Raw genomic sequence first — 17805 nt, forward strand, 5'->3', positions numbered from 1 at the left:
ATGCCGAGGCCGTGTTGGGGCGGGGGGGCGGGGGGGCGGGGGGAGGGAGGGCGAGGCATCAGACCTAGTGCCGTGGTCTCGGTATTGTTCCCCAGAAATCGGGCACTGCCCTGTCGCCCTTCCGTGTAAACTTACCCCAAATTCTCACTAGGTAACCTCGAGGCAGAGCACAGCGTGACTGTCCTTTCCCCAGCAAATACTAGAGCCCAAGTGGTCCTAGCACACGCATTTTTGAAATGTCATTTTCCCTCCCGTTTTTTAATGTTAAGTTTTTAGTCCGAGACCCTAAGTAGACTGAGACCCCAAGTATTTCTAGCACGGACTTAATTGAACGGTCTTCTCTTTCGCTCCCCTTTCCTCTTTTAAATTTTATTTTTACTTTTGAGGCTGAGTCCTCAAATAGACTGAGACTCCATGTGGTACCAGAATACATTTAATTACACTGTATTATTTCCATGCCCCTCTTTTAAATTTTTTCTTTATTTTGGGTCTGGCTTCTTCAGTTTCTTTGTGTCCTTGGTGTAATAGAGGCTCCTTGTGTCTGCTTGGAGGGAGGGGTGACTTTCCTGCGTTCAAGGAAGCTGCTTCTCCTTTATTGCCAAGAAGACAGTGGTGGTTATATGCCTTCTTCCGTTTTTATGAGAATGCTGGGTGGAGGTTTTTCAGAGCCCAAGTGGGCCTGCAGTTGACCTGTGATGAAGCTCACCTCTGTGGTTGCGAAGCGTCCATAAGGCTTCCTGTCACCTGCTGCATGTGATTTGTAGCTGGTTTGCTATACTATGTTTTGTTTTCTATTTTCTTAGTCTTTTGTTTAGGATGAGAATATCTTTGCTATCTATAGACAGACTTTGTGTATTTACGAGCTGAGAAAAGGACACCTTATATTTTCTTCTAGAAGTCAGTTTTATTCTTAAAGTGAGCAAAAATCACCTAATTTAGGGCACATAGTCTTAATGTTTGTTTCTTGAGGAAATATGGCATAAAATAATTTATTTTATATGTGAAAATTTTAAATAACGATCTTGTTCATAAGATTAAAAATTGCAAATTATTTCTATTTATATTCTGTGACTAATTCTAAAGGGAAAACACACACACTCACACACATACACACGTGTGCACACGCGCGCGCAGACACACACACACACTCTGGTTTTGCCAAGTGAAGTTCTTCACAATCTTAGATTCCTTAAGATTATACTGTCTTGTTCAGTTTGAAATGAAATCTTCAGTTTGGAACGAAATGTAAATTACTGTTAGAGGGATTAGTTTTCAAGACCTTTGAAAGTGAAATGTGGTGTTCTTGGTAAACTGAACTTTCTACTTCCTGTAGTAAAATACTATGCACACACATGTTGCATTGTGCAGAGTTCTTAGTAGTGACTGATTAACACCTACTGCAGGAACATTTTTGATAAAGGAGAGTTAAGCAGTATTTTAAAGCATTTGATACTTTGGGACTTTTTCTGTAGTAGAGAATTTGAACTTTCATTCTATACAAGTCTACAGGATTAAGTTGGCTACATTTTGTAAAGGCAGAATCAATTAAACCTAGATCAGTTTGGTTTCTTAGAGATACATAGTACATTGTTACCATTCTGAGAAAGTTTTCAAGGCTGTGTAATTGTGGTTTCATTTTATGTATATCTTATTTTGAGGAACATTTTTTTTAATCATTTCATTGAGCTCATTATGACTTCAGTTGTGTAACATGGAGTTCTTTGATACTTCCTTAGGTGTACGTTGTTTTTTGTTGATGCATTTGTTTGTGGAATGGCCTCATTTACTTTATTACTGTAATCTTTATTCATAGGACTAGATTTTTGTAAATGTGTCTGAAGAATTCTAGTCACAATGTTTAATGTAAACTGTGCTTTAAAGACTTTAAAGAAAAATAGTACTTTAATGTACTAGTTCCTACCACATCACATACTCTATTTGTTTGCTACTTTAAGAAAAAGTCTACTTAGAAAAAAAGTCTCTTGATCTGAAAGATGGGAGTTAACCAAGATCAAGAAAATGATTTGTAGGAAATGTTTAGACATTATTATTGTATTTTTATTTGTATATTTATATAATACTCTTTCACATTTTATTTTCAAATGATAATAAAGATGCCATTTTTTACATACAAAGATGATACCGCTGACCTGGATTTGCAGCAAAGCTGCCTGACTTTGGGCTAGTTACTTAGCCTGTTTTTGAACATCAGTTTCTCTACTGCATAAAATGTGTATGGTGATGTCTGCCTTGTAAGGGTTATTTTGAGTATGATATATAATCTGTTTTAGTAGAGTAGGCATTTAACAGTTTCCTCTCCAATCATTAATAGGATAGAACAAGCATTTTAATAGATAGTTCCCTCACTCTTATTTTGATAATTGGGTGAGGGAACTATCTATTTCTTCATAAAAATAGTCTGTTTTTAAGACAATTGGCTGAAAAACACAATTAGCTCTGAAAAGTATAATATTTCTTAGTATTGTGGTAATGACTCCAATTAGAACTTGCTTAGCTACTTTGACCTGGCTATATATTGTAGAGTGGCCTGATATTATTAGCTTTATTTTACAGAAGGAGAAACTGAGGCACAGGCAGGTCTTACAAGGGGCCGAGCCATGTACTAAGTGGTCTATATGTATTATGTTAGAAGAAGAAGAAAGTTATTAGGTCCTCCGACTTCCTGTTCTCTCAATCCTGTTGCAATTATTATTGGGAAAGTAAATGAGCAAACAAAATAAAACAAAAACAGAAAATATACTGTGTATTGCTATCTTGCTCCAACAAAGATTTCATATTGCATTAAAAGTTGAGTGCCTAGTGAGTCTCAAAATAGGATATATAAATGGCATTGTTATAGAAAGAAGAATAAGTGTAATAGTAAACAATAATGTGTTATGTAATTAGTTGCTTATATGGTAGACTCCATTGTAGGATTTCAAGGGGGCAAAAGAGATCATTAAGAATGGCACAAAGATAGGGGAATCTTGAAGGAGGTTTTATTCATGCTGGACCCTGAAGAATGGTTAAATTAGCTCTGTCCAATAAAAATATAATGTGAACCACATGTGTAATTTAAAATTTTCTAGTAGCCACATTTAAAAAAGTAAAAAGAGACAAGTGAAATTAACTTTAATATATTTTATTTGACACCGTGTATTTAATATATATGATGTCAAAAGGTAATCAAAATAAAATATTAATTTTTTTTACATATTTTTTATACCAAGTCTTTGAAATCCGATGTGTATTATACACATACAGCACATCTCAGACTAGCCGCATTTGCTCAGTAGCCATTTGTGGCTAGTGGCTACATACTGGACAGAGCAGGGTTAGAATTTGGGAAAGTTGTGGGGGAAGGCAATTTTGGCTAAGGAAAGGTGAAAGAGCTGGTGGTAGAAATATACTTGGCAATGATGTGGGACGGTGAGGAATACCAGCTTGCTTCTTCCTTGTGCCCAGTGGGGGAGTGGTGAGGGTAAGGTTGGGCACTGAGAAGAGGCGGGTGCTAGAACCCTGGCCCTGAGGCCATCTACAGTGTCAGATAAGTACCTATAGTACTGTGTAGGCCAGGATTAGGGGCAGGGCAGTGAGTTGAACTGGGGGGAATTACGGGGGAGGAAAGGAGTAGGTAGCCTGATTGGGAGAAGCTGATGCAGGTTTGGGGTTAGGTTAGAAAGGGTATTGTTTGCCTGAATTAGCAGCTCAGATCTTATCCTGCAGGTGAGAGGACCTTTTTGGAGAATTCTTAGCAGGCTAGATGATAAGATTTGAAAACTTTCTCTCCGCCAGCAGGGCCAGGAAAAATGTATTGGGGCTGATGGGAGGGGTGGCACTGAACACAAGCAATGTCGGAACAGACAAATGATGAGGGCATGAAATAAGAGGTTCCATTAATGGAGAGGTGGGTTTGGATTATAAAGGACCACTGCAGCGGGAGTGATCCTCTGAGCTAAGTAATGAAAGTGAAGTTTGCAGAAGCTAGGTGAGGAGTAAGTAATCTGAAAGAAAAGATGTTTGGCATCACAGGCCACAGTCAAGTCAAATCAAGTGACAGCAGGGTTTGGACCAAATTTTTGGAACCAGAAAGGACAGAATAAGTCTCTGAGAAATGCTGTCTATATTGATAGAGCAATATAGAACATTTTGGTGTATTTCCTTTTCTGCATCTGTTGCTTTAAGTTCATTTACAATTTTAAATGTTGCCTTTTAGACTTTTTTAATATTAGCATTTCCCTATGTTTTGTTCCTTTCATTAATTAAAACATTTATTAAAACATTTGTTGAGACTATACGCCATAATTTAATTTACCATTTCTTGGATGCTAAAATTGTTTTCTTCCTTCTCCCTGCTCTTCTCTCTTTCTTTCTCTGATAGAAATAACACTGCTGTAAACATTAGAAAGCAGTTTTTTTCTATATTTTGCATTATAACCTTAGTATAGATTCCACTGAAATCAAGTTGCTGGGTTTAAGCATGTTTATGACTTGATTCACAGTGCTTTCCTAAGTGTTGTTCCCATTGGCCCTGCCAGCAGCAAGGATCGAAACTACCATTGTAATCTGACTAGCAATAAACACATTTTTATAATTTGATAATTGGTGTTAGTTGTTTGGGAGAATGGGAGTGTCATGGATAGAACCAGAATTGTTGGGAGGAGATCCTGGCTAATGACAGGGGAAGATGAGTTTGATATTATGTGTGTTGACTTAGAGAAAAAAGCAAGATCTAAATGGAAATGTCTAGGAGGTTGTAGGACATCAGGTCTGGAGCTTAATGAGAGGATAGAAAACAATGATATGTTTTTTTATTACTCTATCTCCCCACAACCAAGGATGAAGGTAGTGTTCCTACTCTCAATCTACAGATGAGGAAACTGAGGCTCAGTGTCAGTAACTACTTGTCTACCAACTCCCAGATGATAAGTGGCAGAGATGGGATTCATATGATTATAAAACCCATGTTGTGCTTTTGCTGATTTTCAGACTCAAAGGCATATTTACCTACTAGAAAATATATTTACCCACCAGAATGACCGTTAATGTATAAATGAAAGCCCACCAGATTTTGTATGTTTCCCAAAAATATTGCTTTGCTGCTCTCTTCCTGTTCTCTTTTACCATGGTCTTCTAGAGAGACTTGAGGCAATATTTGATTTGAACATGGCTCAAAAAAGACTCCTATTTTTTGTGTTCATGAACTTCTTCGTGCCCTCAGCAGGCCTAGAAGGTGGTGGAATATTTGCATGGACATTAGTGCCATGTGGACAGTTGATTTTATTGATTTTTTAATTTTTTTTTTCAATTAAAGTTGACAGTATTATTTTTTATTGGTTTCAGGTGTATAGCATGCGGTTAGACGTTTATATAATTTACAAAATGATTCCCCGATTAGTCTAGTATGCACTTGGCACTATATGTAGTTATTATATTATTATTGACTGTATTCCCTATGCTATACTTCATATCTCCATAACTATTTTGTAACTTCCAATTTGTTACATGGACACTTTACAACTAGAACAAAGCTGGCAGGTGTAATTTCAGACTCTTCAGGCAATCTTATTATGGCCTCTTTCAGTTGACCTTGTTTGAAGCAAAGTGATTTTGCCATAATATCCCCTTTGCTATTTTTTCATCAATTTTAACATTTTATATATGCAACCTCTGGCATGTAAAGTGAACTTTGGACACATGTGTAACGCAAACACACCATCCATGTTTCTAGGACTTGAGATTGTCTAGACTTCTGATGTGAGAAAGGTGAACCTGGGATAAAAGTCTGATTGAGCTCAGATGTGTTGTTTGAGATAACTGAAAAAAGTTGGCTTCCACCTTTTATTCTGGGAATAGAGACAATTGGTAGGTCCAGAATATTTTGATATCAGCTTTTATAATTTGTATTTTTATTTTGTTTGTAAGCGCTGTGTTTGCAGAGGGGAATAAATACTTCTACCAGCTATTTAGAGTATTGATCTTTAGGCTCCAAACTGAGTGCCATAGATAAAACTGTAGAGAATTATTTATTTAAAATAAAAAGTTGACTTAAATTGATTCAATTTAAATTTTAAAATTGTTTTTAAAAGAAGGAATATAAGTTACTATACAGCAAAATTAAAAATAATATATAAATGTAGTAAACACCTGTTCTTGGATTGTTTTTAAAAAAATGCAGTTTCACAAAACTGCATGTTGTGTGTTCTGTAGGGCTGTGTCTTTAGAGATCAATAATACACAAGCCCAAGATTTACTGTTTGGTAGGAGAGACAGATATGTAAACAACTATATTTACTACAGGGATGTTAGTGCCTCAGTGAAGTGGGATGCAGCTATAGAGGTGGTGCAGAGGAGGAGGGACAGAAGGGATTCTTGGTGGGGTTGCCAGTGTGCCCTGAGGGAGATTGTGTCTGAGGTGGATTTGGAATAATGAATACAGGAGTTTCTCAGGTGGACAAGTTGGGGCTGAGGGGACTATAGAGAGAGGAGCTTGTGCAAAGGTAATGGTATGGCCACCATAGAGCTAAGTGTACAGTGACTTTTCTCCTGTGGTGTGGGTAGATGGTGGGAATCTGGGGAAGAGTTTTAAGCAGAGGACAGAGCCAAATCTGATGTCTTCCCTCAGTGCGTGGTGAAGGAGTCCTAGTCTCTCTCAAATTTGAAACAGTAGATGCCAGGAGACCAAGGCTTCCACCCTTCTGGATTGCAAACCATGATGATGTAGCTTGGGTTGCAGATGTTCATCTCTCTCCCCATGTGGAGAGTACCTGCCTCAAATTGAATTCATACTCAGAGGGAGGCAGAATGGTGAGATGGAGAGTGAGAAGAGCCCAGTGGACCCTGTGTGAGTCGAGGGGTTCCACCATGTCTGTGCCATCTCCACCCCTGAGCTTCTCAAAAACAGGGTTCTGGTAACACCCTGTTTGTACTTTAGGTGCTTGAGTTGTATTTCTGGGTCTTGCAACAGAAAGAGTACAGATTAATATGCCAGGAAGAGAAAGGGAAATTCCAGATCAAGGATAGGTGGGTATGTGAGTGTTTGTGTGAGCATGTGTGTACATACACATAGATACGATTTTAATATTTTTTAACACCTGGAGGAATTCCAGTTTATATTCAGGAAAAGGGACTAATAAAAGAGCAAATTAATAATAGAGAGAAAGGGGATAAAAATGGAGAAGAGCGTGATCTACAGTGGGATCAAGAATGTGGGGCAGGAGATCAGGCTTGACAAGAGGAGCACTTCTTCCTCTGAGGTCACTCGGAGGAAGCTAGAATGGTGTGCTGGACAACAGGGATGTGGAAGGAGCTCTCATGAGATAGCTTCTCTTTGTAAAGGTAGGAGGTAAAGTGAATTACTGAGTCAGTTTTCTCACTTGCGTAGTGATAGGAACTGAGTGAGTATGCTTTGCTCCCTTATTTCCTTAAAATAAAGGAAATATTATAATCTAAGATTTTTTGTTGTTCTTTTGGGAAGTAATCTCATAAATGCATTAGCTTATGTATTAAATGCTTGGCCAGAATGGAGAAATGTATATATAACGAGGACAGTTTAAAGTAGTGCAGATGTTGCCTGTCCTTCCACTTATTGACTTTGTGCCCCATAGTGACATAAGATGGGATAAGAGAATTTGCTGTGTCCTCTGTGGTCCTCTTTCCTTCATACTTCTTACTGTGGGAATATCTCTCCTGTTGGATGTGGCTCTAGCATTTAAGGGTAATTTTGATTTTCTCCAGTCTTCCTTAAATGTGACTTAACCCACATAAGATTTAACTATTGATTTATCATATTCATATTTCACTTTGTACTTTTGTAAAATTTTTTTTTTCATATTCTCATTTGATCAAATTGTTGCCTTAAGCAACCAGTTCATAAAGGATTTATGTTCATAAAGGATTTGTCTTCTAGATTCTTAGTAGAGCTTTGTTTCTGGGTTAGTTCTGAATCCTCATTTCAGGATTTTAACTTTTATTTTTAGAAAAGAGATTTTCATATTCATTTTTATGTCTTCTATATTGTTTTAGAAACTGAAACCACATCTGGAAAATGTTGAACACATTTAGTTGTAATCTTTGACATTATATATGTACTTTGATTTCGCTATTGCAATTGTGGTTTAGTTTTTAAAAAATCCCTTTTGAAAAAGATAAGGAGCCCGTTGATATTGTTTTGTGTTTGATTTTAAGCGGCAGCATATATTTATTGAACTCAACCATAAGGATACATAAGGTACTAGTGACATTGCTTGTGCCTGACTGTGGGAGCCATGAGAATGTGCCACTTAGATCTGCTGTGGGAAGCATATTGACTGATAGCTCCAGTGCTGCCCTTGATTCACCACCACTTTTTAGCCAAATCTAAGCTTCTCTTGGGCTACTCCTAGCCAGTTACTGAGCAAGCAGGACTACTAATGCAGCCCATTCCTGTGTGACCCTGGTGCCTTTGAAGGGTAGCTTTGGCTTGAGAACTCCCCAGTGCCCTGGCCAGGACTTTCTCAGACTGTGTTGATGTGTGAGACTCTTCCTCCTCATCCCTCCTTTCTTCCCTGTCTCTTTCACAGGGGTCAGGCATGCATTGTGGTCTGAAGCCTCTCTCTGCCTTCTCAGGTCTTTCCCTTTAACCCTATATATAGTTTTCCCAATTAACCTCTTGTATGTCTAAGCCTCTCTTGGTGTCTGCTTCTCAGAGAACCCAAACTAATATACCATCTCTTTCCCCAGAAGGTGTTGCCCATCCTGCCACCTAAAATTCTGCCAGGAGACAGCACAAGCACATTACACCTTCCACATAAGCTTTCTTTGTCCCTTTGCCCTGAGATGATCTTCCCTCAGAATTCCCATAGCATTCTGTACTTCTCATTTGGCATTTATAGCCTTTGGCTTTGTGTTATTCTTATTTGTGTTTCTGTCTTATCTCTCCGACTAAATGATAAGTACATTGAGAACATGAAGACCTTCTTGTTCATCTTGATTCATCTTGGTAACATACTTTTTTATTCATAATAATAATAATTAGCATTTAATCATCACTTTCTTTGTGCCAAGCACTGCCAGAAATACTTTTACATTTATTAACTCATTTAATGCTGCCAAGTGGGATGGTAATATCATTATCCCCATTTTGCAGGTAAGACACTGAAAGGTTAAGAACCTTGTTCAAGGTTACACAGCTAGTAAATGACAGAGTCAGGATTTGAACTCAGGCAGCTGGCTCCAGAGTGCCCTTATTTATTAAGTTAATTTTTATCTAACCAACCATGTGCCAGGCGTTGTACACAGCATTGGGCATGCCAGAGCTTGAAATCCAAGTCTGGAACACGTAACTATTTTTAAAAAATGTGATTTCTAAATGGATGGATCCAAGCCTGTGGGGGAGTAGCAGCCACCTATGTGGATGTTTTGAAAAATTCCTAAAACTTTCCTGCCCCAAAGATTGTTTTAACCAGCCAGAAGTTCCCATCATAAAATAAAGATTAAGACATGAATTAAGGTCTCCTGAAAGAGCTCTTTAACCTTCTCCCTTGTGTAGATGCCCTCATTATCAGACCCACCCCTTGGATTTCAAAGGGAATAGTTGTAAGAAAGGACTATTTCTCTGGACAAGAGGGAGAAAAGTGGGAATACCGTTACCGGGATGTGGAGAGAAGGCAGCAGGAAGGTCATAGAGTTGTTGGTGAATTCAGACAGGCTTGAGTGAAGTTTAAGCAAGTACCTGATATTCTTTCATGGAAACAAAATTGGAAGGACACTATTGTAAAATTTTAAATTTACAAAAACAAAAACTGAGTCACCATCCCCCCCAAAAAGACCTTTTATAACTAGTGGTGAAAATTCTTTCAATGAAATTTTTGTTAATATTTTCCAGACTTCATGCAAAGAAAGGGGAACTGGTTACGTACTTTGCTTCTTTTAAATTTTTTAAAGGGATTGATGTATTTTATTTCTGTCTGGTCATGTTTCTGGTGCAAACGATGCTGACCTCTTTATTCCATGGATTTTATATCTGATAAAATGAGGATGTGTTTGGGCCAGAGAGGCTTGATGTAAGAGAGCTTATGCTAAATTCCTGGAGGGAAAGTAAAGTATCACTTAGTTTTTCTCTGTGCTTGTGTGTATGTGTATCATATTGTAGATATTTATTTTTTCAGAGAATGTTTCCATTTCTCTCTCTGCTCCAGAAATAAATACTTAGACAAATAGACACATCATCTTTAACTCAAAAGGTAAATATGAACTAGAAAAATATTTGAAACTTATAGGGGAGGAAATAGCTATTTATTCTCAGTATATAAAGGATTCCTACATATTAATAGGAAAAATGATAATAAATAAATGTTCAAAATACATGTATATGTAAGTTACAAATGAAGAAATGTTAGGATCCAGTGTTTTAAATGTCATTTTTCAGTAATAATCTAAGACATATGAATTTACAGATTAGGATGTATTTACCTATTATATTAGCAAAGTTGCTATTCTCTTTTTTTCCCCTAATAATAGACTATGTTAGCTCTCCATCACACCTTTGATAGACCTATAATTTGGTATGATCTTTTTGGAAAGTAATTTGTTGATATGTATCATTGGTCTTAAAAATTTGCATATCATTTGATCCAGTTTCCTCTATGATGGATGTATTTAAAGACTCTGTAAGAAATGCATTACAGCATTATTTGTATGTTTAAATTTTTTATCGAAGCGAATTTCACATAATGTAAAATTAACCATTTTAAAGTGAACAATTCAGTGGCATTTAGTACTTTTACAATGTTGTGCAACCACCACCTCTATCTAGTTCCAAAACATTTTCATCTCCCCAACAGAAGTAACAATTAAGCAGGTTACTTCTTATTCCTTCCTCCCGCTAGCCCCTTGCAACCACCTGTGTGTATGTGTGTGTGTGTAACCAAACGGGGCTTATTTTTTATTTTTTATTTTTTGCTTTGCTTAATTATTTTGTTCTACCAGAATGATAGTATGTGTTGAGAGCATATTCGTACTAGTCAGGACCCTTGGTTGCAAGTAGCAAAAACCTAGCTCAAACAAACTAAAAAAGATGGAGTTTAATGACATATGCAGCTAGTCTAAGGGGGATGTTTGGCCTTAACTATGAATGTTGACAGGGCTATAAATAGTATCTGGGACATTCACCCATTCTGATGTTTACTTTCTTTTTTCCCACCTCCCCTTTGGTGGAGAATACTCCTCTTTACTCTTGATTCTGTGTTTGTTTTCTGTGCCTTTGCTTCATTCCCAGGCCGATTCTGCAAGGTGTAGGAGAAATGGTCCCTGAATGCTAGTGACCCTTGAGAACAGTGTGGCCCCTACCATAGGGCCCACCCCAGTTCCTGAGACCATTCTGATTGGCCCTATTGGGGTCATGTGTCCATTCTTGTACCAATCACTGAGTGAGGGAGATGGGGTACTCTTAATTGGCCAGCCTGGATCACTTCCCTGTTTCTGTTGACTGACTCTTGTTCCGGCTCATATACTTTTGAGAAAGTAGTTCTAGAAAGACTTTCTGATGCATTTCCACACAAAACAGCACTGCTTATTTCTCTGCTTGTGCCCATGTATACCACAAGGTGTAAAATTCATTGACTTTTGTGTTAATAATCCTAGATCACCAAAAAAACCTTAAATGACATTCTGTAAATTCTACTTAAGACTATAGGAGTTATATTCAAGATTATATAATTTGAGGGAAGTAAGGGTTACCTTTTAAATGAATGGATTGACTAGTCTTTGAGTCTAGGTTAAACCATGTGTATTGATTTCAAGTCATTCCACAAATAGTAACTGAGTACCTGCTATGCACCAAATGAATCTCAGCTTTATGAGATTATTCTATTAGGGCAGATGGACAATAAACAAATAAAAAACAAATATATAATATAATTTCAGATAATGTTTATAGAAAAATGAAGTTTGATAAGGGCGTGTGTGCGCTGGTCTAGATAGCAATATCAGGGAAGGAAGGCCTCTCTGAAGAGGGATTTACAGCCAATACCTGGGTTAAGTGGGGAACAACTTTGTGATTATTTCTGGGAGTAGTAGCATTCTAAGAGAGAACAGTAGGTGTAAATATTTTGAGTCTTAATAGGCTCAGGAATCTCATGGAAGTTAATAGAGTTGGAGGAGTGGGAGTTAGGGAAAGGAGCTGGGGTGAGAGGGAAAGTAAGGGTAAGACCAGGTGGCCTCAGTGAGATGGGGAGCTAAGAGCAAGGGAGTGACATGAGTAGATCTTTAGGTCTGATCTTTAGGTATAGAGGAATCACTGAGGTTCACACATGGTGACTAGACTTGCTTGGCTAGCCTACCAGAGATTGGTTTTCTGACCACAAGCTTACTTGTTAAGAAAGCTTTCTTTGGCTTACTTTATATAAAGTCATATACTTTGCCCCAAAACTGAACAGTGACTGGAGACAAAAGAGGGAAGAGAAAGAAGTGGTGCTGGAGAAGAGGAGTGGCTGTGGCAGCCATAGCAGGCACAGGTTTTGAGGAAGATGGGGCACACATGCCTGTGTCCTTCCTGATTGTAGCAATGAATAGTGATAGGAAGACAGGTTAGGAACAACACTGGCCAGTGAGACAGCAGAGCTGGAATGCAGTAGGCCATGTAATGGGGCCCACACAGTGGCCCAGCTTGTAACAATTTAGAGATGGGCTTGCTATGTTACCCCAAATTCTAGTCAGAGGCAAAGAGCAGATACACTAATAAGTGCCTGTGACGTTGACAAAAAATGGGGATCTGCCAGTAGCTGAAAAAGAACACAGGAAAATGTTCAGTACAATATTATGGGTCAGTACAATATTAATTTATCTGTACAAATTATTGCAAAAGGCAGCAAATGCTGCAGACTGGCCCCGTTTCAGGTACCCAGATAAATTAGAACCACTTTTGTTTTATATTGTGTTACTTAATGGAAAGGCCTGAGGGAGTCTTGATCTTTGGCTCTGTGTTAATTGATGACATGTGCTTTTTATGAACCAATGTTGCTGAGTGTGCACTGAAGGGGATTCTGTTCTTGTAGTTGATAATCAATACCAGGTTTAAGCACTGTGTAAGGCTACCCAGTATTGTAAATGAATCTTCTCATGATTGGAAATTTCATCACATTTTTGCATTTAGAGGTGTCACACATTTGCTTGTTCCCACTCAGTGCAAGCTATTGAATGGCTGGACAGAGACATTTTTTTTCCCGCCTGGCTCTGACTTTTTTAAAGTTTTCAGTAAATGACAGTTAGAGAAACATAGCTTTCCCTAAAGATAGCAAAAGTCTGTTATAACTAGGTCATTACAAGGCATTATGTACAATGTATGTATTATTACAGAAGAAGTTTGATTACGATGTTGGACTGAGGAAATTTAAGTTATTTGCTATTTTGAGGGCATTTTAGTTTTGGCAAAGGTACTATTTTATATGTTGTTTGGATCTTGAGTATTCCTCAGAGTCGAAAAGTAAGACAAGTTTGTAGAAAATTATGACCTGGTGCTATGTCCGCTGAGTTCTCTTTTATGGTAGTCAGATATTTTCTCTTTTTGAAATACTTGGGGAGTTTTTTCTTTCCCCAAATGAAAATTAGCTTTATAGTTTTTTTCTGGTTATAAAGTTTTGTGTACTCATTAAAAACATTTGAATAATATGAATAAAAAAATAATTTAAGTGAGAAAAAGCTCTTCAAATTCTGCAGTCTCCTGATAACCGCTGATAAAATTTCGGTAAACATGCTTTCTATGCTTGCTTTTGTTTATGTGCATTGTTTTCTCTCTTTAGTTCTCTCTAGCTCTCGCTTTCTGTCTTGTATGTGCACACACATAAACACAGTTTTATGTGAATAGTCCTTATACATGGTCTAACATTATAGTTTTGGCTTAACATGCCTTGGACATTTTCCACATCGGTATTTGAAGACTTGCATTATACTTGAATGGCCATATCTTGTTCCATTGGACTCAGTAACAAATTATCCACCACCATTCTTCAGGCCGTGAGTTTCAGGCCTTCCCAGATTGTGGCCCGGGAGTGAGAAGAGTGGCTGCCCAGCAACCAGAAGGGTCTTTGGTTTCTTGTGTATGGGATACAGCAGATATGACAGTGTTTGTGACTGCTGACAGGGTAGGGGACAGTATGATGATTTTCTGGAGGTAAAGAGAGCTCTTTGGGGAAGGCTATTTCATTCTTTGCTGTGAGTTAATTTCACAGATAGGCCACTCTTTTTACCTGCCCAGGAGGAAGGTCATTCCCCTGGCAAGCTGGCTCTGGTGTCCTAAATAAACCTACTTCTAGGTTCTCTTTTGGATTTCGTAACCATTTAGTTCTGTGACTTCTACCAGATCTCTCTTATGTACTTTTAAAAAATCGTATTTCCAATTATGCTTTCCTGCACATCCTTTACTACATTCTGTTAATGTTGACTTAATTAGATGAGCAGTGTGAGAGCCTGACTGCCTGGATTTGAGTCCTGGTAATGGCCTAACCTCTCTGACCTTTCACTGGCAATACAGACAGTAACTGCTTACCAGAGCTGTTGAAAGTTTACTTGAGTTATTATATACAAAGCTCTTTTGTAAGCTTTTATTATAATTATTAATAATAATTATTTGCTAAAGTGAGTTGGCTCTCTCTACCCTCATCACCACTTTTCTGCTTCCTTAGTTGCTGAAAATGGAGGTTTAGATGTCATCATTTATCTCATGCTTTATCTATTTTATTTCTTTCTCTGACTTTTTTCCCTAGTGAGTGGTTTTGACTATAATATAGGTTATCCCCAGTTCAGATCAAGAAAAGTAGAAGAAATTGTTCATTGACTGAAAAAGTCTGATGAAACTTGATTCCTAAAAAAAGGAATGAATGAATATATTAAAATATATATAAAACACATTTGATTTGAACATTATTTTTCATTGGTGTATATATTGTGTTTTATTGTATTGGTACTTGATATCTCTGATAAAAACAAAGTTTTAGAGTCCTGTATTAGATAAGTGTGTCAAAAATGTTTAAAATAAAAATACCTCTACTTTTTAAAACTCTAGCTCTAGATATTTGGAGTATATACAGAATTACCTTTACACATGGACTGTCAGCCCTAGATAACAAAATGTTGATATCTTTCTGACTTCTAAGAATTTTACTTTCTACATCTAGTTTATTTTATATAAGGAAATGAAAATAATATATCTTAGGAAATGAAGTAGGATGAATGTAACTTTTATAATCTTTTCAATTATGCTAGTATTTGTTTCCTTTTCTACTGTCAGATTTTATTTCAGTATCTACAAGGATATTTTAGTTGTAGGTAATAGAGAACCCAAATATAAATATAAATAATCATTTTCTTTTCTCCTATAAAAAGCAGTCCTGAGATAGGGTGGTCCCAGAGTCAACTAATTCAGCAGTTTAGTGACCTCGATAGTCCAGACTCTCTCTGCTTTGCTGTCCTTAGTGTCCTCAATGTGGCAAGTTTGTCCTCAGAGTGGCAAAATGCTAGCAGCTGTTACGAGTACTGCACCCAGATAGAACATTGTTGTCTAAGGCAAGGAAAAAGGAAATACTTTTTTGTGTTCCTTTAAGAACAGTTTATCTTTTCCAGACATCTCCCTCAGAATTCTTCCCATTTCTTATCGACTAATGTTGGGTCACAGGCTCGAGCCTAAACTCTTCACTGACAAGAGGCATGTTGCCTACATAATTGGTTGAGCAGCATCAGGTTTCATCTCCTGGAGCTGGTTGGGGACGGGCCAACCTCCCTAAAGGGCATGGCTTTGTTGGGGAGGGTGGGGTGAGGGAGCTGGGGGGAAGGCAGTTTCTGCTCCAGGCCACTCTCACTTTTTAGTTTGAATGCTGTGGAGAACACCTATGGAAATAAACGTTCGATTATGATAAAATTTTGAATATATGCATATTTTTAGGGAAAATTTTAAAAAATTAAAACAGTATAATTGGTATGTATAACATAGCTGTAATGTGTGTAAGAAACAACTATCAGTGACGCTAAAAGGAATATATAGTTTAGGCCCCAGCATGTTTCCAAAAGTATTCTGAGAGCACTAGTCTTTTCCTTCTGCTGGGCCAGGCTAGTAGTGCTTGGTAACTGTATAGCAGCTGTTGGCACTGGAAGGGACTGAAAATTGGATTAACAGTGTGGAACTCCTTAGCATAGTGGGTGGGACAAAAGTCTGATTGGCCTGGATGGTTGGGTGGATGGGTGGGTTTAAAGTGTTGGTTTTACTATTATACATCATAAATTACATATATACAAACTTATTCCTTCACATATATTCAATATTTAAAACAACAATTAAAAAAAAAATCTTTTGTACCTACCACATACTCTGTGCTCAAATAAATACTTTCTGTTGATTCAAGGTTGAAACTGAGACTGGGATTTTATTGAATAAATATTATGGAAGGGAAAAGGGAGAGGACTGAGGGACAATGAAAGGGCTGATTTAAAAAATGGGCTGTGGAAACTAGGTTAGGAAAAAAAAAGAAGTGAAGAATTGAGGGGATCATAAATTATGACAAGATGGTGGGGTCAAGGACCCAGGAGGGTTGAAGAGTGTTTGGAATTAGGTTTCTAGAAGGAGTGAGCAGGAAAGATAAGAAATATCAGGTGGAAGGAGGGTGAATTGAAATGGAGACCTTGGGGGTGGGATGGTTATAAGTAATGACTGGGTCAAGGATATGACTTTGGGCCTGGGAGGTGGAGGACAACCTCATTAGCGATAAGGAAGTCAGGCATCATTTAAATAAATGTAGAAATCAGCACGAATTATGGAGAGAAAGACGGTGAGCCAGGCCTGGAAATCTTCCTGAGAGCATGCAAGGGTGAATGAAAGACTGTGTACAACTCAGGTTGGTGAGGCTGGTTGATGTCTAGACTGATGGTGTGAACAGCACAGAAGCATTTTGTGTGTGAAAGGGGAGCATCAGAATAATCTGGATATTATAGTCTGTGAGCAGAGAGGACATTTAGGTCATTTTAGGCCAAGTGTGTGTGGGTGTAGAGGAAATGAAATGCTTACCTGACAGTCTGCAGGGAAGCAGTGTTCCTAGGGGACTGCCAGGTTTCAGGTAGAGCCAGAATGGAAAGGGAACCTTTAGAGATGTGGTGGAGGAGAGGGGATATGGTGAGCTTTATTTTACATAGGGAGGAAAGGGCCGTGGTTAGGAAGCTGGGGTGAGATTAGATGATGCCCAGAGCTGTATGGAAGTGATAGAGCCAGGGTCATGTGGGAAGCTTGGATTTTCAGGGAGATGGATGGAAACCAGAGTATAAGCCCTGAGGGAACTTCCCTGGTATGTGCCTAGGGTGTGGCCCATTATCACATCTAATTACAGTTTCCTTTTTGAGTTTTAGCAGTTTGTGGTGAGGAAGTTCGGAGGAGGGTCTGAGTGTCTTGGGCGGAGCAAGAGGAGGACCTCCCATCACTCCAGTGGAGTGGGGTGGAGTAAGAGTTATCTTCAGTACAGTACTTAACTTCTGGATGACTCTAGGAGTAATCCCACATCAAATATACCCAGTGATGTTTATACCTAAAAGTAGATATGGATGAAAACATGGCACTTGAGAGAGTTTTTCTGAAATTCGAAGTGTCCATGGCATTAGAAAAAGTGTTTTTGTAGAGTGGAGTTTGATCTTTTGGTCCTTAAAGCTTTGAAGAAATCTTATAACCTTACCTGGTGGAGTGTGAGGTGTTCTTACCTGCCAGCTGACTTTGGGGAATGAGTAGGCACATCTCTAAATTCATCCTCTTCCCCCATCACATCTTTGTCCAGATCTCATGTTTCAGAACCC

The 17805-nt window shown here is 38.1% G+C and overlaps 1 protein-coding gene across 4 annotated transcripts in view; it reads left to right on the top strand.

Annotated features, from left to right (window-relative positions):
* RALGAPA2 (Ral GTPase activating protein catalytic subunit alpha 2) overlaps nucleotides 1–17805 on the top strand; it is a 291465-nt gene that overhangs the window by 434 nt on the left and 273226 nt on the right. The gene's annotated exons all lie outside the window — the stretch shown is intronic.

This window comes from Pteropus medius, unplaced genomic scaffold, assembly GCF_902729225.1.
Source record: "Pteropus medius unplaced genomic scaffold, Ma_sr-lr_union100, whole genome shotgun sequence".
Classification (NCBI taxonomy): Eukaryota; Metazoa; Chordata; class Mammalia; order Chiroptera; family Pteropodidae; genus Pteropus; species Pteropus medius.